Below are 26,764 nucleotides of genomic sequence, written 5' to 3' on the forward strand. Positions count from 1 at the left end.
CTGGAGAGAGTGGAGGGAGATATGGACGGGAGCCATGAGGTCAGGGTTGGGCTAGTGCAGGGGCAAGAGACGCGACGCGCGCAGGCCAGGGAAGAAAGTGAACGCATGGGAGATCTAGCCCGACTCAGGCGATGAGATCAGCCTGGGAGGAAAGGTGGGGACATTTGGGGCAGTAGTAGGCACATACAATGGAGGTCCTAAAAGCCAATTTAGGACCTGGAGAGGACTTTGCCTGCCCTCCTGGGGATTTGAACTAATTAGGAAAAGAAGTCGTGACTTCCTTCAATTTGGAGTGAGGAGCAGTCCAATGTCTGAGGGGTCTTGGGGGACAGCAGATTGGAAAGGAGAAACAGACAGGGAAGACTGCCACCCTGGGGCTGCAAGCCCAGCACCCAGGAAGGTTGCTGCTGTACGCACAAGCCCCCTGTACCTGTGGCCTGCGCTGGTGGCAGCTCGGCCAAAGCAAAGCAAGCAGCCGAGGCAGCTGCCTCAAGACAACTACCATGAAGTTATGAAAAGGTTTCCTAGCAGTAGTAATAGCAAAATATTCTTTTCCTTTAATAGAATGCTCTACACTAGAGCTTAAAATGTGTTTCCACCTATCTTTTATCTCTTAATTTTCACAAAAACTCTGTGACTTCAGTAACTGCATCCCACCTAAGAGGAGGAGATGTGCACTTTTAGACTGACCCCGGGCCTGCTGATGGTGACGGTGGCGGTTTGAGCACCAGCACCCCATGGCCCCTGCTCTTTTCATTCGGGTGGAAGATACACAGTGAGGGGGGTGTGACACACTCCAAGGCTGGAACCCAGATGGAAAGTGGAGGGAAGGGGAATGGAGGGTTTCTAAGGTTTCTTAGAGGGAGTGTGGACGCCGGTGACCAGTGTGCCAGGGGCTGGTTTTCCTAACACGCAGGCCTGGATCTCGGCTAGCTCTGTCCTTTAGACCTTCATGCCTGTGCCGAGGAAAGGAAATTGCCTTTCAAAAGCTAAAAACCCATTCTCGTGCTATAGGGACTTTGGATCCAGATCATTTCATTTCCTACCTCACAAGAACAAAATCCCAATTTAAAATAAACACTCGGTTTACCAAACAGAAAAGGAAAACAGTAGATGATAAGAAAACAAAACAAGAGTGTGCTCGGAGCCATCTTTGTTCTATTATCATCATATTTTGTCTTCCAAAGGAAGCATCTTTACATGCAAATCCATTTTTGTGTATTTTGAGTGATTGCTGGCAAGACAGAGAGACATAAATATTTCTGGAAAGGGACACGACATAAACATATCATTAGCAGGGCTGCAACTTTGTGTGTATGTGTCTGTGTGCGTGTGTCTCTGTGTGGTTTGAAAAGTTGTTTATGGTGAGTTCAGTCAACAGACCTTCCTCTCTTTAAGGACCTGGGAGCATCAGGCTTGGAGAGGATAGATGGGAAATGTTCTCAGAGCTCAAGGAACATTCCAGATCTTAGGCATTAATTAAGTTAGAAACCCACCATCTGTGCACTTGCTCGTAACCTTTCTGATCATATTTCTTAATTTTTAAATGTGTGAAGCATGTTTAGGTGTACCCCATGGCGCTGATGTTGCTTTAAAAATTCCAGCTGTTGCAGACTCTTCCCAACGACTACGATGTTACTAGGCAACTTAGCCTCTGCGAGGGGGAAGGTGTTTCTGACCCCAAACTCCAGCAGATCGCAGGCCTGTAAAATACATGTAAACAGGCATTTGCGACTTTTTCTTTTCCTTTTTAAAAATCAAACCTGGTCACAATGAGGCCCTGCTCCAAGGCAGGAGGATTGAGACGGGAGTGTTTTCACGTCTGGGATATATTGCTTTGTCTAACTAGGCACCCCAGCAGGCTTCCAATTGTGGTCTCTCCAGACCCTCCCAGCTGCACGGGCTGATTGACAGACTGTGGGCAGATGCGGTGCCAGACTCCAATAAAGAGAGGGCCTTGGGAAAATATAAGGCAATTATTGATGGGCAGCAATCCACTAATCAGACAATTTCAAAATTAATCCCATATTCCCTTACTGTATTAGCTTTCTTTCTTGTTTGTATTTATATAGCAAATTCATGACTTCAGTGAAAATTCTTCCCTCCAGCCCAATTATGTCTCTCCGAGGGCATTAAATTAAAAAACAAGAGATATTGAAAGTGGCTTGCAATTAGTTTCTTTAGTTAAAGGTGCTGCATGCACTTAGTGACAGTGGCGTTCATAACAGGATGCATAATAATAAAAGTAAACACTCGTATTTCTCCCTCATCTCGACAGGGCGAGGGGCTGGCAAGGATAATACGCCTGGCATCACTCTTGGACCAGTGATAGTGGGTTAAATAATTGTGATTTGATTTAGGAGCTGATTAGATTTGCATAAAATCCTACTCAGATGTCTTGACAGGCTCCAAACGTCTCAGGATACTCTGCCCTCCTCCGTGCCGTGGTCCTTCCTGGTGGCCTCCTTCGACTTCCCCGTGCCTCATTAAGAATGTGGGGTTTTTACAATAAAGTTATTCAGAGAAAACCCAGCCAGTTTTCTATTCCAGGTTTCCCATGCAGGATAACCTTCCAAGTAGTGATATAAGACTTTTAAATATACATGAAGAAATGTCAAATATTTTGCCAGTCATAGAAGTCAATCTATTACCATTCCCATCCTCATTTCATCTCCCTTCCCTGTCCCCCTGGTTTTTGAGGGTATTTTTTGAGCTGAAACAGATGGAATTCTTTTTTTGTTGTTTTTGCTATAAAATTTGCTCATGCAATGTGCTTCCTGATTCTATAACTTTACCACTTGAACTGAGCAAAGTCAAGGATCAGCACAATTTGGGGAAGTTATAAACAGACAGAGGCTCACTTTGGCTTGAAGACTGTGGCCGTTGAGTCCTGCCCGGCCTTACAGCCTGCATTCCTCCCCTCCTCACACCCCTCAGGCTCACCGTGTTGCAGTCTGCCCCGCCAGTCCTGTCCTTTGGCAGGAGGGACTGACGCAGCTCTGGTCCAATGTCAGGACTCAACAGCTTCAAGCACTGTTGGATGTTCTTCCCATTCTGACCTTGGCCCCGGTTCCAGTGACAAACCTTCTTGCTAGTCTGGAAATACTAAACATTCCTGCTACCTCTCTTCCCTCCTATGCCTGGAGTAACATTGGTGATCAATCATGATGCTCCCTTCTGGAAACAATCTCAGAATCTTGTCTGAGACTCCAATGAATCAGGTGTTGGGGGCATCCAATCAGCTGGGCCAAGAAGAAAAGGCCAGAGATAAAGAAGGTGAGAGGAAAGAAGAGGCTTCTTCTGGAGTCCATTCCAGATTGTTAGGATGGGGAGTGAGAGAAACAGAGGAAGAGGAGAACCAAGGGGTAGAGTGGAGAAAATATGCAGAATGTGTGGAAGGAACCACAGGAAGCCCAGCCTAGAGCAAAAAGGGCAGAAATGAGGCTTCAAGAGCAGGTGGAACCAGATTTAAAAGGCCATGGACACCAGGCTAAGGAGGGAGGCCCACTCTAGCAGGCAGCGGGAAGCCACTCAAGAACTTCTTGAGTAGGAAACCGATATGAGAGTTTGTATAAATCACTGAGATATAAGTTGTCCATATGGAAAATCCATTAAAAAGGAAAACACCTGCTCATGGGTGTCAGATATGGTTCCAGTGGTGGCAAAGAAAGACTTTAATAACCAACCAAGTTGGAGTTGCCCTGTGAGGAGTGGAGCCAGCGGAGGATATATAGAATGTATACAAAAACTTTTACCTATGAGACGCTGGGCAAAGGTCCTAAAATCCCAACGTTGCCTTCTTCATTTGACCCCTTATACCTCATCTGGTACCCCTGGTCAGCTTCAAGAGACACAAAGATAATGGCCTTGTCTTTTTCTGTAGTCACACCAAATCATTTCTTCTTAAGGCCTAAAGTGACCTTAAAGTCATTGACACCTCCATGTGAAGCCCAAGTTCTGAAGTAACATCCTTGCCAAACTATTGTTCAGCCTCTGCCTGAATACCTACAGTGACAGGTTGTCACTATCTATTGGGACAACCCTCTCCATCTTTAGAAATGTCTGGCTTTTAGACAATATTTCTTTAGATAAAGTCAAAACCTGTCTTCCTGTCACTTCCATTCATTGACCTCATTCCACCTCTTAGGGATGTTCAGAATCACTTTTGCTCATTCTTGTACATGACATCTCTTCAGTATTTTAAGCCTTCGATTGTGTCCTCAACACCTACTCATCTTAACATCTGGAATAGAAAGCCCTCCTCACTCTTCTCAGCTTCTTTACATCTGGCCTTTTCTTCTCAACCCAGTTGGATGCTCCCAACACCTGATTCCTCTTGATATGTAAAAGCCTCTGAACTTCACGAACAGCCTTCTTCCAAAGGGAGTAGGACTTACATGGGGCAGGAAGGAGGCAGAAACAAGTGAAAACAAAGACTTCCTTACTGCTCCTTGTTTGTTCGAGGTGTTTAGTCAAAGTCAAAATCAATGGGACATTCAAAGGAGCACCTGGCAACTGGATAATGACTCGTGCTTCAGGTAAACTCCTTGCCTGGGTGAAATGGGAATTGGATGGTGTGTTTTGCAGGTCCTGAGAGTGCAGCTCTGTCTCTCTGACCCACGGGACATGCGCTCTGGAGCCCTGGAGCTCATAGGGTCAGGAAGGCTGCACATGTGGCTTTCAGCTGAGAGCTGAAATAAGAGGTAAGTCAGCACTCTGTTGGAAGTGGCTCGCTGTTGTGATAATTTGGAAGCACTGTTGATCAAATTGTGTGTCATCAGTAGGGAAAATGTAGGGTGTTGGGATTTGACAGCTTGAGTTTAGTTCCAACTCTTCCACTGGTTAGCTGGGTGATCTTCGCCAAATGGCTTCATATTTCTGAGTTTCAGTTTCTACATCTGTAGAATAGCAATGATAATACCTGCCTTCATGGCTGTTGTAAGGATCAAATTGGAAGGTGATTTGCAAGTTGTAAAGTGCTAGAAGAAGTCTTACACTGTGTGGTCTTTACCTCGATAACACTTGTTGGTTCTGGTCCCAGACCACAAGTTGATGAAGGAGGCCCCCTGCAGGGGGTGTGCATACGAGGGGAGTGAGGGCTGGGTATCCACCATTGGGAGTCTAATATAGTCTTTTAAAAAAAATTGAGATACAACTCACATAATAATAATTCACAGCTTCAAAGTTTACAATTCAGTGGCTTTTGGTATATTCATTATGATGTGCAACCATCAGCACTAATTCCAGAACATTTCCATCACCCCAAAAAGAAACCCCATACCCATTAGCAGACTCTTGCTATACCTCCCCCCACGCTGTAGGGGGAGTGGGTAGCCATAGTAACCACTAATCTACTTTCAGTCTCTATGTATTTGTTCTAGACATTTCATGGAAATTAAATCATGTTATACAATATGTGGACTTTTGTGTCTGGCTTTTTAAAATTAGCATAATGGTTTTAAGGTTCATTCATGTTATAGCCTGCATTAGAGTTTCATTCCTTTTAATGGCTGAGTAATATTCCATTGTATGGATATACTTCATTTTATTTTCCAATTCATCATTGGCAGATATGTGTGTTGTTTTCACTTTTTGACTATTGTGAATAACACTGCTATGAACATTGGTATACAAGTATCTGTTTGAGTCCCTGTTTCTGATCTTTGGTATATATACTGCTGAGGTCTGAATGTTTGTGTGCTTCCAAAATTCATGTTGAAACCTAACCCCCATTGTGGTGATAGTGGTATTAGGAGGTAGAACGTTTAGGAGGTGATTAGGTCATTAGGCCTCTGTCCTTATGAATGGGATTAGTTCCCTTATAATAGAGGCATGAGGGAGCTCCCTTGCTCTTTCCACCAGGTGAGGACACATAGAAGGATCTATCTATGAAAAACAGGCCCTCACCAGATACCCAATCTGGGGGAGTCTTGATCTTGGACTTCCTAGCCTCCAGATATCTGAACAGTAAATTTCTATTGTTTATAAATTATCTAGTCTAAAGTATTTTTATTGTAGCAGAATAAACAGACGAAGACATATACTTAGGAGTGGAATTGCTGTATATATGGTAATTCTATGTTTCACTTTTTGAGGAACTGCCAAACTGTTTTCCACAGTGGCTGTACCATTGAACATACCCACCAGCAATGCATGAGTGTTCCAATTCCTCAACATCCTCTCCAACATTGTTATTTTCTAGTTTTCTTTATTATAGCTGGCCCAGTGGGTATGAAATGGTATCTCATTATGGTTTTGATTTTTATTTCCCAAACGAGGAAGCCTAATACATTCTTAACAGAACCAAACAGTCTATGAAACAAGATAGCCTAAAAGCTGCTCAGAAGACCTTCCTATAGAATTAGAGGTTCTGAGGTTTACTTGTCACATCCACTTCTGCTACCACTCCCACTCCTATTGGCCAATGCAAAGATGCTTCTGTGTGCCAAAGACTGCTACAGACTTTAAGGGTAACAGCTCTATAAGGTAAGTATTATTATCATCCCATTTTGCAGCCTTGGAAACTGAAGCTTAGAGATGCTAAACAGCTTGCCCACAGTCATACAGCTGAGTGGGACGGCTGCTAGGATTTAATTCCAGGTCTGTCTGATTCTCAAGCCAAGCTCTTAACCACAACACCACAGTGATTTCTACTAGAGAAGAAAACGATGGAGCAGATGCTCCACTCTTTCAAAATTCAACAAATGCTTCCTGAGTGCCCACTGTGTGCCCAAATCTGTGCTGGGCTCTATGGCCATGAATGAAGCTGCTCTGTGGGGAAGCTTACAGTCTGGAGAGTTCTGAGTTTGCCAGTGATTTTTGTAGAGTGAAGAAATGAGTTTTATAATTTTTATTTGATTTAGCCCTCAAGTTGTTAACACCTCCAGTGCAGGGGCTGGGGAGAGGGTTGTCTATAAATATTAGCTCCCAAAGTAAAAATGACGCTTTCATCTCGGCAGACCTAATTAAGCTGTTGATTAGAGAAGGATCAACACCTCCATCTGTAACAAAAGACACTGTCTGTCAGCGGGAGGTCCTGTCAGGGCAATTTCTCTTGCAATTTAGGAAGTTTGGGAGGACAGAACCCAGGCAACCCACAGTGTCAAAAGGGATAGGTCTTACTTCACATACCCTCCCCCCACCACACACACACATAGCTCCAGGGAGATTGGAAACCTTGCAGCCCAGTTGCCTGGAAGGCATTTAAAGTCTCTGTACTAGAAATAGAAGCTTCAAGCAATAGACAAATTTACTGAATCAGTACTAATTATGGGGCACAAATGGAGCCTGGCAGCTATGGGATGTCTGCCTCTGTTCAGAGGATTCCAGCCCGGAGAGGAGCGGCAGGCCAGGCTCTGACTTTCCTCTCGGGGTAACCAGGGACGCCAGCCACAGGCTGCCCCTGCCCCTTCCCTGCAGGGGCATGCAGTGTGGCAACCCTTTCGTGAGAGCAGTTCTGAGACACCGGCTTCCCTTAAGCCTCTATGGCAAAGGATGGGCTTTCTGTGGAGAGCCAGGGAGTCTACCTTCTTGCAAGAAAGCCTGTCTCCCTCCACGGAAGATGGCTTGTTAAACTCGCAGCAAAGATTCACCTGCCCTCTGCTCCACCCCTGTCCCAAGGCCATCCGCAGCAACTGCAGGGAAGTGAGGGAGTCCCAGCTGCATTGTTGTTCCCTGAGTTCAACAGGGAATGACAACCAGCCACCCAAGACTCTGGGAGCAGCGCTGTAAGTGTGGGTGTTTGGGGGTGGGGGGCAACTTTCTTTGTAGGAAATGGAGCAGGCCATTCTAAACTTACCTAATAGTAGTTGGCATTTATGGAGAACTTACCATGTTCCAGGCACCATTCTAAGCACTTTACATGCCTTTACTCCTCACGATGACCCTATGAAGTAGCTATTACTAACCCCATGTCACAGAAGAGCAGACCGAGGAACAGCTGATGAGTGAGCACAGTCTGTCTCCAGAGCCCGTGTCCCTGACCGCTGTGCTATGCAGTCTGAACTGTGCACACTAGTCTGGGCATTTTCCAGCGATGCGAGTGGCCCATATGAGTCTGATTCCCTTTATCTGTATACTCAAGATGATGTGAGAGGGTAGGTTGCTGAGTGTGGAGGAATTCTCAGAAGGGAAACGGAACAAGGAAGTGGATAAGTTCATACATTCAACCCATTTTCATTGAGCAACTACTATGCACCAGTGACAGTCCCTGGGTTCACAGAGCAAAACAAATCAACAAAGAAGTTAAAAAATTACAAGTTGTGTTCAGTCCCATGGAGGTAGCAAAGGAGACCAAGATAATGACCTGGCTGGAAGGAGAACCCGATGTTAGAGAGGGTGTCAGGAGAGGCCTCTCTTAGGTGACATACTGCAGAGACTAGCATATGAGCAGCAGAGGGAAGGGCATTATGGGAGGCACTGGCACTGCGAAGGCACCGAGGGGAAAGGCTTGGTGGATGGAGAACCTGCAAGGCCAGGGAGGGCTGTGTTGTGAGGCCAGAGAGTGGAGGCACAGAGGGCAGTGGGTCTGGGGGGACTTTGAATTTGGTTCTGAGAGCAATAATAATCCACCAAGGGGGTTTAAGTAGGAGAGTGGCATAAGGACCGTGGCGTCTGTGAGGAGAATGACTGGAGGGCAGAGGGGGTAGGCGATGCCAGGCAGGAGGCCACCGCTGTATGGCGGAGGGCCCCGGGGCACTGAGGAGGGCCCTGCCCGAGCAGAAGGGCCAGGAGGTGCCGTTCATTCCACAGATGCCCTCAGAGCCCCAACTGTGCCACAGGCTCATGGGGAAAGGGAGGGCTTCGTGGCGGAGGTGACCTTGGAGGTGAGCCCAGAAGGCAGAGAATGGGTTCTGCAGGTGGAGGACAGCGTGCAGGCTTTCCAGACTGAGCCCTGCAGAATAGAATGCCGCCTTCCAGAGCCCAGAGAGTTCACTGTGGCTGCAGCCCACGAGCGGGGAGGGAGGAGGCAAGGCAGGGGGCCAGGTTGTCATGGGCTAGAGGAAGGAATTTGCCACCAACAGAGCCCTGAGCTCCACCACCCACCCTGAACAGGTCACTCAGTTGGGAGGACTCTCAGCCTGGTCTGTTGGCGTGTCAACTCCGTGCCTCCCCTGACCACGTGCCCAGGGCAGAGAGCGCCACAACCCGCTCCCCACAGCCTGCCCGTGTGGCCACCTCATGCACTATGCATCCAGGAAGAGAATCAGTCGCAGCGGATCTAAATGTTAATAAAAACGAAATCCCTGAGCAGTCACTGAAATTAGCCCGGGTATGATTGAAATGCCAAGGCAGGTCTTGTTATTTTTATGAAGCCGTGAATAATATAAGTATCCAATTGATAAAATGTTATTAAAGCTGACAGCCCTTAAGTGATCTAAGTGGTAAATATTGAAATGAGGTCTCTGAAACACTGTGCCCGGGGGCCCGCGGCGGTAATAAGCATTGAACAATGATTCCGTGGGCTCTGGGGGGCTGCGGAGCTGGGGGGAGCGAAAGCGCTCTTCCTCCTAAATAATTAAACCGGGATTCCAGGGACTGATCGCAGGTCCTTGTAGTGGTTTGTTAACGTCCACAGGAGCTGGCTTCAGGCGAGGGCTCTGTTGGGCCATCCCTCCCCGGCTGGGGGTGGGCAGGCAGCAGGGAGGGGCTCCTCCGCTCCTTCCAGCCCCCAAGGAGCCCCCAGTGAGCAGGCTGCATATTTCAGCCTTTATTTATAATATAAACAGACTGGTGCAGCCTGAGGGCAGCTAATAGTTGATGAGCAGCAGGGCTCCACGTGGGTTAGAGATTTTATTAGCACTGCTAAGAAAAAACCACCACGGAGAGAAATTTAAAACATGGTGTCTTCCTGATAATCAGATCGTTAGCATCTTTCTTTGCTCTTAGAAAAAGAAGTCAGAGCTCCCTGGAAGCCGTCCTCTCTCCCATCCTTACCTGAAGGCCAGCTGTGCGGGGGTGACCAGTGCTCACAGTGGGACTCTGCTCAGTCCCTTCCAGGGCTTGGGGATGGGATGCTCCTTGGGTGGCCAGATAAGGTACACAGTAAGCTGATCTGTGGGAGACAGGGAGGCAGGCATTGTGACCCCTACCATGACAGAAGGGCCAGCAGAGGTGACTGAGTCCCAGACTTTGGTCCCAGCCAGCAGTGTCAAGCACCTGCCAGGGCCTGCCTGTATGGGGTGTGGAGAAAGTGGCCCCTCTGGTCCTGAAAGCCCTGCTGAGGGTGGTGACTGTGCCTGGGTGTCAGGGAGATTCTGCTTTAATCCATCCCTATAAGTCCAGGACATTCACGCTGAGAGCCTGGGGCCTTTGATTGTGTCCCCTGGGCCATGTGTCCCCTTGGCCCAGTGAGCAAGGCTGAGGAGACTGACCCAGGCTGCCCTTCCTCGAACATCCCTCCTGAGGACAGAGTGAGGATAGATGAACCCATTCATTCACTGAGTCCTCCAGGCTTCTAGGTGAAAAGTGGCAGAAATCATCGTCATATAAGAAGTATTTGTATAATGACTTTCATTTATAAAAGTTATTTACTTTTTTCAAAATCTGTTCTATAGGTAAGGAAACTGAGGCTCAGAGAAGTTAAGTAATATGTCCAAAGTAAGGTGTCCAAAGTCTCCTGGTGCCAAGTGACACAGCAACACAGAGTCCTGGCTCTAAAACAATACTGCTGACTTGAGGCCCAGGGAAGAAAGGATTTTTAAAAATTGAAATTCTTCCCCCCAGTCCCAATTTTGCCCTTTGTTTCCAACCAGTTGCTGCTTCTGTAGCCTCTTCAGAGTCTTCCCTGAAACAAACTGGGGCAGGTTCTCTCAAGCCGGTCTGTGGGCTGACTTTGCTTTCTGCAAAGCCCTGGAGGAGGGGCCTGGCTGGCCAGGCCAAGCTTCTGCTCTGCGGGGAGCCGGCCGTCTCCTGCCCAGCTCACACCACAGCCCTGCCCTGCCCTTCTCTCTGTTCTCACTGTGCTGCCCACAACTGCCATGTCCAACTTCCATGAAGATAGAAATTGCTCGTTCCCCGGCCTCTGGCCCTCCAACTCCAGACAGTGAGACATCATTGTACGTATTAATCACCACTAAGAACACTTCCTTACACGGGCCCAGGTCTTTCATACCCATCACCACACGTAGGGGCACTGCAAAACCGTGAGTGGGCAGGGCAGGCTGGCCCAGGTTGCAGTTGGGGGAACTGAGGGTTAGAGCGACAGACGTGACCTCAGCCTTGCTCACCAAAGTCTCCTGGTGCCAAAATATTCTCTCTCCTCACTCGTGGTTGATGCTGCCGGGGGTAAAAGGTAGGCTGGAGGTCATAATGAGTAGGCAGCGGACCTCAGAAAACAAGATTCTCTCTGGGAGTGACGAGCATTCTGTTGTGGATAACCTAAAGGAGTGGGACCTGCCTTACCAGCCATTTTTGACATCTGAAAGGAAAGATTATGGGATGTTTTTAAGGAACAGATCTAAGAGCTCTTGGGGCTAGGCAGTGGCTTTTAGTCTAGCTCAGGAAGAGGGAGCAGTTGGCAAATGCACTACACAACATTTAAACTTCCAAGAGGTTCAAGCAGACCACTTGTGTGTCTCAGCGCCTCTTTGGGCCTCTGTAAACAGCAAATCGATTGAGCGTCAGACTTGTTTTCATAGCTGTCCTGCACACTGGGAGTATTAGATGAAGCAAACCTTTTATTTAGTTCCTGACAGGTAATTAAATTTGCCTCTGCATTGGTTTGTGATCCCGCCAAGGAGCCAGGAGTAGCATTCTGAGTGGCTGTAGCTATTTGCTGGAATATTACAACTTAATTTTGCGTCTCAGGTTGCAAGTAGAGATCTTGCTTCAGTGGAAAGTTTGACTCAGGCTTGGGGCTCCAGGTTGGAGATTTCATTTTTTCCAACAGGAATTTGCTCTCTGTCTCAAACATGTGAGAGCCCCATGTCCACATTTTTTCCAGAGTGACAAACTGTGGGAAAAATTGAACGTTACAAAGAAAAGGAAAACAGCAATTGGCAACAGCAAGGGAAGGAATCCAATGCCTTCCAAAAGACCTGTTTCCTTGGGAATCGGGGTTTATTTCAGAGACAGATAAAGTTCTGGATTCTGTGTTCATCACAGATGCCAGAAAGCTACCGTGGCTCTGAGGGTTTTAATAAAGAGCTCGTGGGATCGCGTGCAGGAGGGGCCCGATGGACTCGGCTTTCCCGGTGCCACAGGTACGTGGGCACTTCCCTGTGCACCAGGCCCAGACTCCAGGGATGGTGGCAGCAGGTCCTCAGCCCTGCCCCTTCCTGGTGTGGGGGGGCCGATCTTGCTCCTTGTTCAGCAAGAGCTTGGTTTGAAGGGTGGAAGAAAGGAGGCACGAGGCTGAAACACAGAGGCAGAATCATAGAAACGTCATCGTTGAAAGGAACGTTGAAGATCTTCCAGTCTTAAAAAACACTCTGCTCCACTGTTCCTTAGCTCTGTCTGTAACATCACAGCAAGGGCTTGTCCACACCGTCTGAACAACTCCGGAGATGAGCACCCACTCCCCACCAAAGCAGCCTTTGTATCTCTGCACAGCTTCCTTCTTCCTTTACATTCTGAAATCCATCCCTCGTTAGCTTCTGCCCTGTGGTCCTCCCTGGGAACCATACGGAAAAGTTCAGTCGTTCTTCCACCTGGCACATGTAAATGCTCAGTAACTGCTCTCTGCAATTATTATTTCTGAACCCTTATTAACCCAGCCAAGCTCACTGTGCACTGCCTGGCCCTTCGTTTCTCAGCTCACCCCCAGGCGCGATGTGGTTTGGAAGTCTGGTTGTGCTGCCTGGAGTTTTCTGACGCTGTAGTAATGGGAGCGGGGCCCACTGCAGCACTCCCTCCTCCCCCCGCAACAGCGTGTGCTCCCTGCTCACACAGGGAAAGGCTCCGAAAGCCATGGGCAGAGGTAGCTCAGCCTTTCTTCCCCTAAACCAGTGCAGGAGGGGGCTCCTGGGACTTTGGGGAGCATTCCCTGAGGGGCAGATAGAGCCTGCAGCTCTGGGCTGAGCAGGCAGCAGGGAGAGGATGAAATGTTCCAGGACCTGAGCTCCAGCCTCTGGCCTGAGTGGCCTAGGTTGGCTCATGGAGAACTATTCCCAGGACTGAGTTTGGACTTCAGGCTGGACCATTCTGGGGTTTTCCTGGTCCAGCCTTCTCCAGAAAAGAATCCTGAGCTCCAGGTCATCAAACAACCAGGAAAGCTTACATGACTTTAAGAACTAAGCCACTAGCACACTTTGATTCACAAAACTGTCCTTGGAAAGTTTTAAGGATTTGGAGTCAGAACTCCCAGGTTTAAATCCTCAGTTCATCCAATCACTTACCATGCAATCTTGGTATGCCCCTCTGATTTTTTTTTCCTTTTTGAGTCTTAATTCTTTATCTGTAAAATGGGTATAATAATGTATACATGCTACATTCTTCAGGGGTGTCCTAAAGGATGAACGATCTCACATTTGAAAAATGCTTAGCACATGCCAGGTGCATCATCAATAGACATTAAATATTTTTTCCTTAGCTCCCTTTCAGTTTCCTCATCTTTTTTGATGATGATAATGCTTATTTCACAGGATTTTCAGGATCAAATGAGATAATCTATAAATCACAGAGCAGTACACAATGCTCATCATTTATTATTCAGAGAGGAACATATTAAGTGGTCCTGGTAAGGACCAGGGATATTGGCTGGGACATCTTTCCACCCTAGTGCTGGGCCAAAGCCCAGTGATTGTCTACCTTACTCCAGGGGCTAGTGAGGGAGACAGCGCCAGACAGTATCAGGGTATCCTGGAGGGACAGAGGCAGCTATGGCTCTTCTCCAAGTGCACAGACTTGGACATAAGGTCTTTTGCTCATATATTTATTCAGAGTATTTACTGAAGGCCTCTGAAATACTGTGTGAAGTGCTGTTTTCTGCGGGCTTTGCAATAAAGTCCTTTGGACACTGAGAAAGTAAATTTCCCCCAGAAATCAATTCACATGTAGGTGAGTTATTGAAGTCCCAAAAGTTAGGTCTTCACCTGACCTTACTGTAGGGAAAAGACATTTCTCCTTTAATGTTTGAATTTTAGAAGGAAGAAAAGATGGAAGGGAAAGAGAGGGGAAAGAGGAAGAAAGAAGAAAGGAAGGAATTTTAGAAGGTCTCAAAGAAATTCTTCAAGCACAGAAAGATGAGATCTCACAGAGTTATAGCATGACTGTCATCAGGGCCAACAAAATAATCTGAAAGCCAGCCATGAGTGCGGGTATTAGGAGGACTCAGGTTCCCTGTGGATGGCAGAGACTTTGAGGGCCAGTAGGTGTGGGGCCAGGGGTCTTCTCAGCCTCTTGCAGTGGGAGTGCCTCATTTGGGGGTGCCAGTCTGTGATCCCTACCAACAAAAGTGCTGCCACTTCTCCAGGGCTGGAGGTGCTGGAGCTGCTTATTGCATTTGCAGATTTGTGTGCAAATGTATGTGTTTTACAAACCGAGCAAACGCCTTATGTTTCTGATTGATGGGCCATCAGTCGCACAGTTGTTGGGCAGTGATTGATTTTCCAACCCAACTGCTCCAGCTGTGCCGCAGATGCTCCTTGTCTGAAGTCAGAGGACTGGTGTTGTAAGCCATGGAGAAGATCCTAATTGGAGTGATCCCTGAGAAATCAGCCATTGTGATGGCTAACAGCCATTAATTTGGGGCTTTGCTTGGGGTGCTAAACCACAAGCCCTCCCCTAGTAATTGCCATTCCCCACTGGATCGGTGCCATTTTGAAACTCATGATGACGCAGGTGGGGCCGAGCTGAAGCTTGCTCTTGCACAGTCTGCTGAACCAAAACTCAATTTTCAAAATAGCTTGTTTTAAAGTTCAAAATTAACACATGCTCATTTTAAAGGTCTTAAAATATATCAAAGGGAAAATAAAGACAGCCAGAGTCAATCGCATTCTCACCATCCCTAGATAACCATGGCCAATATTTTGATGTATTTTATTTTGGTTATTTCACTGTGTGTGAATGTGACATACACACACTTTTTAAAAGTTGGAATCATACTTTAAACATAATTTTTATAATGTTTTTTAATCTTTATATTATAACTGGAAACACAACATATGGCTTTAAATTAAAAGTGCTGAGCGAGCAAATGGTGTAAGCTTGTTGCAGCTGGAGGGAGAATGAAGAGCAGTACAGGATGGGGATAGGACCATGGCAGATACGCGGGAGACCTGGCTTCCAGAACAGTTTCTCCCTGGCATTAACTAATCCTAAGTTCCCAATCTGTAAAGCAGTGACATTAATACCTGCCTCACTTATCTCAAGGGGTTGTGACGTACCATACTGTGCCACACATTGGAATCAAGCACATAATAAAGTGAAAGTATGGCCATTATTACTTAAGAAAGGAAAATGTCCCCAGCATGTCAGTTGCACCCATTTGTATAGAGTGTGGCTTGACGAAATGCCCTGCTTTGTCAGAGTAGACCAGGTGGGCAGCACATGGTCAGCCCTTCCTCTGGGTTTTACTGCAGAGGTGACATGGGGATAAGAGTACCTTTCCTGCCTGCAGGGAGGCCTTGGGCCAGGCCTCCTCAGGCTCCAACATCTGCCATTTGGTGTCGTTAAAGGGGTTAACACAGGATTTCTTTAAACTCTCTGATGGAGAACTTTTCACTGCTCCTCAAGGTCCTTCCCACTCTGGTCCAGAGGAGGGACTTCCTGGCGGTGTTCTGTCACCTGCCTTTTCAGAACACTGACTTTGCACTGTGGGCAGGGCAACCCAGTTCAAAGGCTGCCCTGAGGCTTGGAGGGATGGTTGGCCACACACACAGATGGCACCTCTTGCCATGGATGCTGCCCTGGGTGGCATGGGGCTCATAGGGCGCCTTCATCTTGGGTGTTTGGGGAAGGCAGCAGAGCAGCCTCTCTGGCTGCTGATTCCTCCTGCCCACGAGGACCCCTGAGATTAGTTCAATTCAATATTTCTGTGGCCAAAGAACTTACTCAATACGCGGGCCAGGACTGGGACAACTTCTGACCTCTATATGACTGCTGGTGGCCTAACTTTAGTGCCATAATTTGAAAAGAGACCAAAAAAATCACCTTTAGTTCTTTTTGAGTTCTTAAAATTTTTATTCCAGGAGAGGAAATTAAACACTTGAATTTCCAGGTTCTGGCCCATGGGCCATGCCATGTGGGTTTGATGTTTGCTTAATAAAATCCTCATAGCAACTAGTGTAGGGGGTTCCCAAGCTTGCCTACACATTAGAATCACCTGAGGTTCCATCCCAGCTCAATTAGATAAGAACCGCCGGGGCTGGAGCCTAGGCAATGGCACTTTTAGAAAGCTCCTTAGATAATTAAAATGTGTCACCAAGGTTAAGAACCCTTGAAGGGACTGGGATGGCTTCAGAGAGTGCAGCTCAACACCCTCATTTCCAAAGGGACAAGACTAAAGCCAGGGGAGGCAAAGTAACATGTTCATTGGAGGCTGTGGCTAGATGGAGAAAGAGTCAGCCCTGGGACCCAGACCTCTGGAGTCCTAGTCCCTGAGGTGGACCATCTTTGTAAGTGTTCTGTTTGCCCTGAGTGTAGGCTGGATTAACGCCTCTTATCCACATAGCAACAGCTTTAAAAACAAAGAGCAAACCTGCTATAGGAAGTCTTTTAGTTCTACAAAGACCATTTTGGCGTTTACTCTCTGGTACTGTGGCTGAGCAGGGTGTCACGAGTGACCCTGGGAAGGGCCATGACTTGGCAGAAATACTTAGAGGAGACATGGGGGAGGGACCCTGATGACCTGCAGAGGGGGCTGCACGGTACAGAGCTGGGAGTGAGAGCACCTTCTCCCAGCTCTTTCTCCTCCTCCTGCTGTGGCTTTGCCATGTTCCCACCCTCCCCCGGCTCCCTTTTCCCAACTGCAATAAGACTTCATCTGTGTAATCTTAGAGTCACAACGTGCTTTCAGAAGAGTTTCCCTCTGGCCATGAGGTACAGAGAGCAGGAGGCTCTATCTCCATCTTACAAATATAGCACAAATGTCATGAAGCTTCACAGGCCTCACCATGGGATGAGAACATCTCAGAGCCTACCCCCCCATCCCATCCTCTAGTATTTTCTGGAAGTTTCCAAGACCTGATGCAAGTTCATAATAAGGCAGTCTATTGGTTTCAGACTGCAGTAACTCTTGACAGCTAGTCCTCACCCTGACCCTAAGTCCCAGGGAGACTGACCTTAAGTCCCAGGGAGACTCTGGCGCACCCTTCCCACCTCCCCCGCAGTGTCATTGGTAAGTGACGGTCACTTTCTGGATTGTTCCAGGATGCTGAATCCTTCAGCCCCCAAATCAGTGCTGCCCGTGGCCAGCCCCACCTTGAGAGGGCGGGTTGGCCTCAAGTCTCGCGAGAGCCTGAAAGGTTTCTCCAGCCTCCGGCACTGACCCCCTCGGGCCCCGCAGGTCTCAGCAGTTTGGCCTTCCCTCCTGACTCCAGCCTTCTCTCCCCTCGGTGCCCACTTTGACCTTTAGAATTTCCGGGACTTTGATGAACAGAGTCAATCCTGCCGTGCAGGTAAGTCTGCGGGGCCGGGCTGCGCTGGGGACAGACTGTGGCTGGGGAGGTGCGTCCGCCTCACGAATGCTGCCACCACTAACGCCCTGTTACGCAGATGAGAAGCCGAGGCTCCCAGTCATGGAGCCAGTAAACAATCAGGTGAGAAAGGAAACCTCAACCCCGGCCAGTACACACGGCGACACCTGCCCGAGTCCCCAGTGTGCGGAGGGAGGGGAAAAGGAGAGCGGGCGACCGAAAGCTCTCAAAGCGCTGTCCGCTCCAGGGGCTGACTACGAAGGCCACCCTCTCCCCCAGTCCGGCCTTCAGGCCCAGGCTCCGGCCCGGCCCCGCCGAGCACCCTGGCGGCCGGCGCTCCGAGCCAGCGCGCGTCCCTGCTGCTAACAAAGGCCCGCGCCCTGGCGGCCTCCGGAGGCCGGCGGCCTTTGAAGCGCACAGCCTGGATTATTTAATATAATGGAACAGTGCAACCCGACCCATCAGAGACATAAATTTCCAGGTGTTTTAAATTTGTTTTCCCCGTCAGAATGGTAAATGGCAGATAGTAAAATTCGGCACCAGGTCGTGGCTGTCGGCGCAGAGCCGGCCACAGGCGGCGCTCCCTTCGCTCTGGGGTGGGTCTAGTGGCCCAGGGTTCACCAGGGGCCGTCGTGGGTCCGTAGACTACCCTGGACGTGAGTCTTCGAAGCCCTGAGAGGGATTCTGGGCCCAGACTGGGCGGGGTCCTGGGCCCTCCTTGGTTTCTGGAGGGGTCTTAGGGCACCCGAACCTCCTGCTCACGAGGTGTCTTGCCCCCAGACAGCTGTGCGGAGAAGCTAACAGCCCCTCCGCCCCTAGGTTAATTGAGGTGCGAGTGCCTGTAACACCCATAACGAGGTTTCTATTGCCCTTGCCAAGTTCAATTATGGTGCATCTGCTTTCTGATTTTTCCAAGATGGTTTGATTTTCTTTTTTAAAAAAGACCCCAGACTACAAAGGAACAGACTGCACAGTAGCTTTTTGCAGAAGGTAAGAGATTCTGACTAGTTTTTCCAGACTCCTTGCTTTTTTGAGGTGTGTCAGAATCCACAGGGTGGCTGCTATTACTCCGATATTACTCTGATAGATATTACTCTGAGTGATTCCAGAGAAACCCGATCCCTGGGCCCACTCCCCACAAGGCCCTTCGCAGCTTTGCCTTCAAAGTAATAAAGGATGTCTACTTTTTATGAGGCAGGTTCACCTGCCTGCTACTTAGAAACCTACTGTGATCCGTCACTTTGAATGGAGAAATCATTTCACATTTATTTCCCAAACAGGGAGTACTGGCTCAGAGAAGGTGGAAACCCCAGAAATTAGTGCAGTTTAGGAGATGAAAGTGGGGAAGGCCATAGCTCCTTACCAAGGTGATTATCATTCCCTACTTGCCGAAGTGCAGGGCCTTAAACAGGGATACCTCAGCGTCTAGGAGGAGGCAAATCCCTAACAAAATAGTTACATTTGCGCTGAGTAGAGTACTCTGTATTGGCCCAGCACTGCGTGCACAAGTGTGCACGTGTGTGTGTGTTGAGGGGGAGTGGGGCCAAGAAAATACGATGTAGAACTGAGACGTTTGGGGTCAGCTGGCCCTCCAAGAACTTACACACTGTCCCCAGCTGAAGTGCATAGTTCACAAAGCTGTGTATGAAAGGTGCCGACGGAGCAGAGACAGTGGTTGGGGCTGAGAAGTTCAGAAGCCAGAGGGGGGACGGATGCTTTCTGGCTCGTGTGGTCAGGAAAGGGCTTTCCGGAAGAGCTTGGCATTTGGCTGAGGCTGGGAAAAGGCTGAGGGAGGGGGCAACTGTGAGCCAAGTGAGGAGGACGGCTGCGTGCACGCGGGCGCAGGAGGACATTGAGGGACGGTGTTGTGAAGACCAGCGCCTAGTGGGGCGGGACCCCAGATATCCTCAGAAAGCTGCTAATCTCCGTTTGCCTCGCTGTTGTGTTTTCAGCGGGGAGTGTCTCCCTGATGACATCCCCCAAGAGCAGGGGAATGCTTCAAAGGTTAACATCCAGGGCTTATTTCTGGAAACGGGAAACAGTGATCAGCAAATCAATTAATTAAGGTCCAGTAAGCCACTGGATTATAAAGAGCGGTTGTTAACCGAAGACAGACCTCGGCTGCTGTTGAGAGCTCTGATTCTGTGAGAGGGCCGACCACGGCAGCATACCGAAGGCATGTGCAGGCCTACCTATGTGTGAAATTCCAGCAGCCCAGCTCTGCTGATGACAGAAATGACCATAATAAACCAAGGAGGCCACAAGTCAAACAAATAATTTGGTGACAAATAGTAGTATAAACAAGACCTTGATTAATGAATTTCCTAATAGTTCTCTGTTTATTGACATTAGCTCAGCCTGGTCATTAGGCCTGACCTTGCCCATATATGTTGTGTAGTATAACGTCTTCCATTCATTCTAACTCTGCTTTGTAGAGTGTTTCCTGGATGTTTTATCCTTTAAGTCTTGTCTCCCTGGCTGGACCATGAACCGCTAGTTCTGAGAACCCTTTATATGCTTATGGAATGCACAGTAAGCTCACAGACCTTCCTGTGAGTTGGTAAATAGAAAAATGAGAGAAGAGAGAAAAGCCTGTAGGTTCGGCATCTGTAACCCTGGGCAGTGAGTTGAGAATCAGGGTCTAGCTTCTTCTCCCTGTAACCTTTGTTGCCTTTTTGGACTAGCCTCTCAATCCTGTGGTGCCTTGATTGCTCTGTCTTTTGGGGAAAGGAATCATTCCAGCAGGGCCGTTCTTCTCCCGGTGTTACAGACACTGAAAAGAGCACAGTAAACAGAGTAGAGGTGTCCCAGAAGAGCAAGAGCTTCCCTGGGGCTCATCTTAGTCATGACTTAGTCTGCCTCTAGCTGAGCTTACCTTTCCAAAGTGCTCTGGAGGAACTCAGCCACTGCTTATAGTGGCCAGAGACCAAGACGGGGTTGTCCTGGGAAGGTGCCAACATGCCTACAGTTAGCCACCGATCCCTGGCCAGTGGACATCAGGAGCCACTGTCCTTGCTCATGGCATGGGAATGGGCCTTGTGGTCCTGGGCCGAGATTCCAAGCTGGGGCAGCTTTGTATGCAGCTTTAGCAACGTGGTGAAAGCAGAGGCAGGAGGAGTTGAAGCTGTAAATGCCAGCTGTATTTTTATTGGTCGTCTGCAACTTCAAAGAGTTCCCTGCTTGAAAGGAGGCCCGTGCAGGTATCCAGTCGGCTCTCCGAGCTCCCGGCCTTGATGCCTTATTGATTTTCAATGTGGCTTGACTCCCAGGTGGGCAGACTTCAAAACCGTCTGTATTTTTCTGCTGTCATGTTTCCATCCATGTTAGTTTCCATCTCCAGCAAGATCCTGGGTCTGTTTGAGGGCAGCTTTTCCTTCTTGGACTTTAGCTCAATTTTCTTCTGGACAGGATTTCAGGCAGCCAGGGCCACTTCTGCTGGGGTTGTGTCTTGCCTGATTGGTACCCAGCTGTACTAGATGCTGGCAAGGGCAAGGGAGAAGATGCAGTCCCTGTTCTCAAGGGGCTTACACCCATCGGCCCATCTAAGTGTATTCTGAGTGTGGCCACTACGGAAGGTGTGGCCAGCAGCGAGGGTGGGGCCAGTGACTTGATGCCACAGCACAGTGTGACACATTCCCTTCAGAACTGACCTCAAGCCACAAGTGCTAGCTGAGCTATTGTGTGCCCAGCCCAGGGGAGGACATTCACAGGATGCCGACTACAGGCCAGGCACTGAGGTTTGCTGATGTTTACTGGTAGCTTTATTTGAATTTCATGTAAATTCTAGACTGCTCTGTGAGGCAGGTTATTCTTGGCTCCCCTTTATAAATGAGTAAGCTGGGTTGCGAGGGTTTAATAACTTGCCCAAGCTCACTTAATAAGCAAAAGGCATGGCAGGATCTGAGCTGCTCTTGCCACCACACCACTCCAGATTGGGCTGGGTGTCTGTGTGCGTCGTGGAGGAAGGAAGGGACACTGGACCTTGTCATCTCGTCGGCGGACAAAACCTGTACATGTGGGATAAACAAGCAAGATGAGGTATATGTGTGGCAATAATAACAATAGCAAACATTTCTGTGGCACCTCCCAGATGCCAGGGACTGTTCAAGTGCTTCACCAATGTTAGCTAATCCCTATGAGGAAACGGAGGCACAGAGGGGTTGGGTGACTCTCCCAAAGGAGCACAACTGGCAACTGTCAGAGTTGAGATTCCAGCACTGAGTGTGTCTTAAATGCTTCACTGAGTGTCAAGATGGCCAGAGAGGGACACCAGTAGTGTCCCTGGGCTGGGCAGTGGCTTCCGTTTGAGAGCTTTTCTGCCTGCTCTGCCACACTTGACCTCTTCTGACCTCCAAAGAGCTATGAGGCAGAAGCCAGGCCTTGGTGTCACCCTCCTTGATAGATGAGGCAGAGAGATATCAAGTGGGTGCCCAGGGTTCCCCAGACCACACCCCAGCCTCCTGTCTTTCCATGTAGGGGCTTTCTATAGACAAAAAAAAGTCTCTTATCCTGTTGGTACATTGAACAGATGTTTGGTCAGAAGAATCTTGCCTATAAACCTGGGACATATGGACCCGTGAAAGCAGTCTCCTAAACAGACAGTTCCTCTCCTGCAGTTCCATCTGCTGTGGCTACCAAGGAGCTGGGAAAGTGATTTTTGTGACTATAAAAGAAAGAGGCAGGGTAGGCTGGAGAGGAGGCTGGATCCAGGTCCAGGGGGAATTCCCTGGTGCCCTGGGCACAGGCCTTCTGCTCTGCAGCCTGCCTGGCCCAGCCATGCAGGAGGAGAGGCCTTTGAAGTCACAGACCACCAATAAAATTGCAGCTGGCACCAGGAGCTTACAGGGCTCCAGGCGTGAGATTTTACACCACTAAGGGGCTAAGCCAGCGCTGACAAGGCTTGGAATGTGCCCTGGACTCCCCTTTCTTCTGCAGAGAGCCACTAGGGTGCCTCAGACCCTGGCTACCCTGTCACCCAATCAATCAAGGCTGCAGCAAGGGCCCATTAGTCACCACAGGGAAGCAGGAGGAGCAGCTTGCAGTGTGGACCCAAGGCTGGTGCGCCTGCAGCCAACAGCCACAGTGCTGCAGACAGGGAGTCCAGGCTGTGCTGTGTCGGCGGCCAGGCGTGAGGCCAGCAGTGGGGGAGAGGAATGAGGGTGGGAACAGTTGTGGGGAGTTGTTCATACGCAGCAGCCTCTTTAGGTTTCTGCATGCACAAAGGCATGGAGGCTGGAATAAAGGAGGCACTCTCCTCCCTCTTCCCCCTTTTCTTCCTCCTCTTTTCTTGTCATCTGCCTCCTCCTTTCCTCTGTCGTCTTTAAACTGCCATTTACGTTCTGGGCCTGTGCTGGGGGTGGCCCCATTTCTCCTTTTAAGGAGCTGATGGTCTGTACAGGCAGCATCCTTAAGGATGGAGTTAGGACCTGAAGGAAGGTCAGTGCCAAGGGAACCTGGCTAAGTGCCGCACAGCCCTAGGGCTGTGAGCACAGCAGGGAGCAGAGCTACCCTGCCCCACCCCCACCCATGCCCAGAGTTTTCTCTGGGCCCCTGTGCTGGTGGGAAGCGGCTGTTGATTCAGCTCTTCTGAGGCCTTTGGTGATGAGTGGGTTCACTCCCCTGAAGGATGGTGAGCAGGAGGGGCTCCCGGAAGTGAGCTCAGTGGGGAGAGCCATTACCTAGAGGTTGTAGCCAGGAAGAGGAGCTGAAACGGAGACCACACACACACAGGGAATGGGCAAAAGGAGGCTGGAGGAAGGAGGAAGAGGTGCTGGGGATGGGTCCCTGGCTGGGGTCTTCACTGCAGCATACCCCCAGACCACAACCAGCTGTCCCAGTTGGGCAGGGGCACTCACAAGAGCAACCTGACTAAGGTTTCTGATTAAGGAACAGGAAGCTTAATGGGGGACTGTGGCATCTTCAGGGGGCAAGAGAGTCCTGTGAGCAGGGAGCTTTTGCGGTGTCCCTGCACCCACAGGTCACACTCCACAGGGAGCCTGCTTATCTGCCCGTCCTCCTTACCCACCCCACCCCCTTTGGTCTTTTATGGGGGATTGTCCTAACCAGGAGATGACAGTGCTTATTGGGGTTGGCCCCTCTAACCTTGTCATTCTTATCATTTGTCTTGGAGAAAGCAGACTCTTCCCTACAACTGTGCCAATGAGAGGAGGGCTGAGTGGAGGACGGCTGGTGGACTCAGACAGACACCCAGACACAGCTGGTGCATCTCCCACCAGGGCTGGTGGGCCTGACTCGCCACATGTTGTGTCGGACCTTGGGGGACGGGGGGTTGGCAGACATTCTCCTGCTTTGTCCTGAAGGCTGAGCTTCTGTTTTCATCCTCACATCAGCCTCAGACATTTCACTGCAATCTAATGAGGAATTGATGGACCCACCTGCTGTGTGTAGACACCTTAATACACGATATGATTAATCAAGCTAAGTCCATGTCCACTTTACGCTAATCATTGAGAAAGGCATTTAAATGTGGAGAAAGTCTCCCTACAGGGACATTGAGCAGGAAATGATTAAATGTGACTAATATGATAATGAAGCTGGCATTTTAAAAACTAAGTTTACAGAGTGTACAGCCAGATGAAACTTGTCACCCTCAAAGTAGTCATCTAGCAAGGCCAGCGTTCGTTGGGATATGCATGTTTTGTTACTTACTCTGCCTTGTTCCAAAAAGAATTTGAAGTGTCAGCCAGTAAGAACTCAGAACTTGTTTTATGTGGCAAAACATTTGCTCAAACTGTGCCTGATTTTAGAAGAGAGACCATACACGGCCTGAGGTTATGGCAGTAGGGGAAATGGTGGAGAAAATTCACATTGTTAGTGTGTGTTGTGTTGTGTCTTACTGCTTGTATGAAATCCTCAAAGAGTGAAGTGAAGTCAGGCCAACGTTAGTTAGTCTGCAAGAACAGAGGGACAAGAAGGGGACTTTGCGCTGCTCTCTTGCCTGCAGCCTGAAATCTAAATTGAGTGAGAGTTCCGTAATTTGGAGACTTGCTGGGTTGAAAATGCCAATTGTTTCTGTACCTGAAACTGAAGCAGAAAGTAAGTGGTATTTGAGAAGCCGTAGACTTAGCAGAGGATAAAATTAGCGTTCTTTTATACAGCCCTGATGAACCTGCTGGTCTAGGTGGGCTTAAGGGGGTGGCCTACGGTTTCAGATGGCCTCAACACAGTTGCCGGTAAACGGGGCGCGCTGGCAGAGCCCAGCAGGCGGTATGTGAAAGAACAGTCTGTAGGTTAAAAACTTGTGACCAGGCAAGAGCTTTAGTGGTAGTTTTTTACACATGGAATGATCAGAAACGAAAGGATATCAAAAGTATTTGAAGAAATTATTTTACCAAAGAAATAATCCTGGCTTGAAAAAGCCTGTTCAATCCTTAAAACCATCCCTGGGTACCCAGTCCTGCAACAGCAGGAAGGAGCCTGCAAAAGCCTACAGTCCTCTGAAAGTCCATGTTCTCCAATGACCATTCACATGTGGCCCAGGAGGACAGCGAATGTGAGGACATTCCTGCTAGGGGGCAGAACAGGGGTTCTATCAGCAGAAGCAACGTTAGGATGATAATTTTGGAAGCAAAAGCCCTATGTTAACATTAATACTCATTTCATGCAGAAAACTTGGAGAACCCAGATGAACACCTCCCCATGCCAACCTCCCCCAAACCCTGAAAATTACTTGTTATTGTATCACATTTGATGATTTTAGTGTAAACAGGCTGTTTGCTAGGAACATCTATGTATTCGTCCATTTTGCACTGTTATAAAGAAAATACTCGAGGCTGGGTAACTTATAGAGTGGTTTATTTGGCTCACGGTTCTGCGGGCTGATCAAGAAGTGTGGTGCCTGTGTCTGCTCCTGGTGAGGGCTTCAGGGAGCTTCTAGTCAAAGTAGAAGACAAAAGGGGAGCAGGCGTGTCACCTGGCAGGAGAGGGAGCAAAGAGAGAGTGGAGGTGGTGCCAGGCTCTTTTAAACAACCAGCTTTTGCGCGCACTAACAAGGTGAGAACTCACTCATTATTGCAGGTGGGGCACCGAGCCATTCATCAGGGACCCACCCTCACGACCCAAACACCTCCCACCAGGCTCCACATTCAACACTGGGGATCAAATTTTGGAGGAGCCAATCATCCAAACCATATCAGTCTATTTATATATTTGTTTGCTATGAAATTTGATTATGTTGTATTTACTATTTTATATTCTGCTTTTTAGTGTAGTAATATATTATGAATATCATCTCTTTTTCTTAATATTCTCAAACTTTTTTTATTTGTACAAATGTATGGAGTATGTGTGCAATTTTGTTACATGCATAGATTGTGTTGTGATCAAGTCAGGGCTTTAGGGTATCTATCACTTGAACAATATACATTGTACCCATTAACTAATCACTCATCATTCACCCCTTTTACTCTCTCACCCTTCCAAGTCTCCATTTTCTATCATTCCATGCTCTACATCCATGTGTACACATTTTTTAGCATTAGTGAGAACATGTGATAGTTGACTTTCTGTGCCGGCTTGTTTCACTTAAGATAATGACCTCCATCCAGTTCCATTCATATTGCTTCAAAAGACATGATTTCATTCTTTTTGATGGCTGAATAGTATTCCATTGTGTATATATACCACATTTTCTTTATCCATTCATCCATTGGTGGACACTTAGGTTGATTCCATATCTTTGCTATTGTGAATAGTGTTGCGATAAACATACAAGTACAGGTATCTTTTTGATATATTGGTTTATTTTACTTTGGATAGATACCCAGTAGTCGGATTGCTGGATCAAATGGTAGCTCTATTTTTAGTTCTTGGGGAAATCTCCATAAGGTTTTCCATAGAGGCTATACTAATTTGCATTTCCACCAACAGCATATAAGAGTTCTCTTTTCTCTGCATCTTTACTAACATGTTATTTTTTGTCTTTTTAATAGTAGCCATTCTGACTGGAGTAAGATGATATCTTATTGTGGTTTTGATTTGCTTTTCTCTGATACTTAGTGATGTTGAGCATTTTTTCATATACCTGTTGGCTACTTGTATGTCTTCTTTTGAAAAATGTCTATTCATATCTTTTGCCTACTTTTTGATGGGATTATTTGTTGTTGTCTTGTCATTGAGTTGTCTGAGTTCCTTAGATATCCTGGATATTAGTCCCCTGTCAGATGAAT

This window comes from Eulemur rufifrons, chromosome 19 (assembly GCF_041146395.1).
Source record: "Eulemur rufifrons isolate Redbay chromosome 19, OSU_ERuf_1, whole genome shotgun sequence".
NCBI lineage: Eukaryota > Metazoa > Chordata > Mammalia > Primates > Lemuridae > Eulemur > Eulemur rufifrons.